Source organism: Typopeltis vanoorti, chromosome 22 (assembly GCF_054136105.1).
Source record: "Typopeltis vanoorti isolate ZY-2024b chromosome 22, IOZ_Tvanoo_1.0, whole genome shotgun sequence".
Taxonomy (NCBI): Eukaryota; Metazoa; Arthropoda; class Arachnida; order Uropygi; family Thelyphonidae; genus Typopeltis; species Typopeltis vanoorti.
In genome coordinates, this window is record NC_143570.1 from 45,686,709 (window position 1) to 45,689,234 (window position 2,526).

The window sequence follows — 2,526 nt, forward strand, 5'->3', positions numbered from 1 at the left end:
GTTTGCTCCACCCTTGCTATGAGTAGCCTCAGTGTTACGCTACCAAATGGACTATGTGTTGAACTATCCAGGTATTTGCTTACGCTTGAACTCGCCGAACTTTATATAGTTTCTATATTCGGCATGAAACTCTTTAAATTTCTTATTCGGCTAAGAAACAATATGGGATGTAATATCCCTTAACTTAAATAATTTCACATCGCCGAATTGAAGCCTTTGGCTCTTCATATAATTAATAACTAAAAATAACGTTTTCATAAAGTCTGGAAATTTTAATGTCATTATCTTTTCTTAATATGAAGTTATATACAAACATTTCTAATGATTTAAGTAATCTGAATTATCAGGATTCTAAAATGAAGTTTATGGCAGAATATAGGCTACACTTCACTGGAAAATAACCCACTCAAACCGTTATCTACATGCTCATTCCCACCATCTAGAATTCTAGATCTCATGAATTATATTAACATGTGGAGTTCAAGCCAATCATCTCCTTAATGTTGAAAACTAATTAATCAAAAGAACTAAGGTTCCTTCGACATTTCTGAAAAAATAGGCACAATAAAATAATTATAACTAGACTGTTATTTTGCTTTCCATACAAGCAAAGTTACAAAATGTTTTCGACATTTCAAAATGACAATATATTTATCAACCTTTATCACACTGCATCATCTTATATGTTAGAAGCCAAAACTTGCCTGCCATAAAGATATCTAGATGTTTATATGTGTGTGCGTGACTGCAATGGCGATATAAAGAGCAAACATAAGCCTTTATTCATGCGTAGGTTTCTGTGGTTAAGAAGTTTAATAGAAATATTCCGCTTCTGTGACCACATGTTTTTAAATACTAAACAAGTACTAAAAATAACCCGCAAGCTTCGTTAGTCGTAAGACTAACATCTTCAGGGTAAAAGAGAACTAACAGTTTAAAGCACAAACTATAAGAAATTACGAAAAACAAGTTCATTTGTTGGTATTATGAACATCAAAAAAGTTCATTAAAAATCGAATAACAGATTTATACAACCGTTAATGCGTGTCAGTTGGAGAAATACTATTTATTGTCGCGTTCTGTGGTTCACGTTCACTCTGTCCGAGGTCTGAAGCGGGTAAAGTTTAATTAACGATGACCAAACTTGATTTGAAATCAACTCTTGGTTTTTGTTGCATTGAGTAGGAATTTTAATCATATTTGCTGCCTCTTTGAATTTTCTTGTGGAACAATTCTTATCAATATAGGACATGTTTGTTCTATCCCATAGTAGATCATGACCGGTAGAAGCTGTGTGATATGCCAAACAAGATTTATGTTCTCTCTTCTTTTGTATGTCCTTTTGATGTTCGCTCATGCGGATTTCCCCTGGATCTCCCTGTCTTTCCTATGTTAGTCTTACAACTAACGAAACTTGTCGGGTTATTTTTAGTACTTGTATAGTATTTAAAAACAGTTCTCTAATAAACATGTGATCACAAAACCGGAATATTTATGTTAAGCATAAGTCTTTTTCTTTCTAATACCACAGCGTATTAGAAAAATAGTCACAGACATAATATTCTATATAGCTCTAGATCGATACGTGCAGACCCAAGCGACGAACAGAGAGGTTAAGTGGCCTCTCTCAGATTTTGCACCGATATCATTACGGGAGTAAAAGACAAATATTGGAATCTACACAAATAATTCTAGAATTCAAACCTCATTAATGACCTATCGGACTATTTTTCAGTTACGATTCACTTATAGTGAATCGTAATCAAAAATTAATAATTAAACATTATCTAATAACGTTAACACACGCACACACAATACAAAAACCTCATTTTTGAACGCGCTATTGATCGGATGTAGGCTCTGGGTTAGAGCATCAATAATCTATTTTAGGATGTTTTACAAGATTGCATGACATGTTCTCGTGGTGTAGTGGTTATCACATGCGCCTCACACGCGCAAGGTCCTCGGTTCGATCCCGGGCGAGAACATGTATTTCGTTTTGTTCTCGTAATGAAATTTTTATTCAGTCCTATTTTGTCTCTCATCTGCTCTGCATTCCTTAAACTGTTCTACATGTTCTATAACAATGCAGTCTTCTTCGATTCCTGGTTTTATTCTAATTTAAGTTTTGCACAATTCCTACATTTTTTTTATTTTAGCCGGCCTGGTTGGCGGAATGATACGCCCACAAAATTTATAAATTTTGGGGGAATTGTCTTTATGAACAACTTAACTTAAATAATCAATGCACCCATATTTATGCGTTTTTATCTGTATTTCAGACGGCTATTATTTATGAAAAGGATAGGACGTGAAACTCTGTGAAAGAACGGTGAGAGGAAATTAATGCCAAGGTACTGTACAAGGAAATATTTTTTTATGTGATTACCGCTCATGCAAGGCATTTAGCATTAAGTGCATTAGTATTGATATCGTGAGCTGGCTAAGAGTTACATAATCCTCATTTGTTTCTCTTATTCAGGAATCAAACACTGAAGATTCGTGTTTGGTCTCTAGAGGATAAGC

The 2,526-nt window shown here is 34.3% G+C and overlaps 1 non-coding gene across 1 annotated transcript; it reads left to right on the plus strand.

The window, feature by feature from the left end:
- The first annotated feature begins 1,915 nt into the window (after positions 1-1,915).
- On the plus strand, positions 1,916-1,988 carry TRNAV-CAC (transfer RNA valine (anticodon CAC)). The gene has a single exon. It is a non-coding gene; the product is annotated as a tRNA-Val (tRNA).
- The last annotated feature ends 538 nt before the right edge of the window (positions 1,989-2,526 follow it).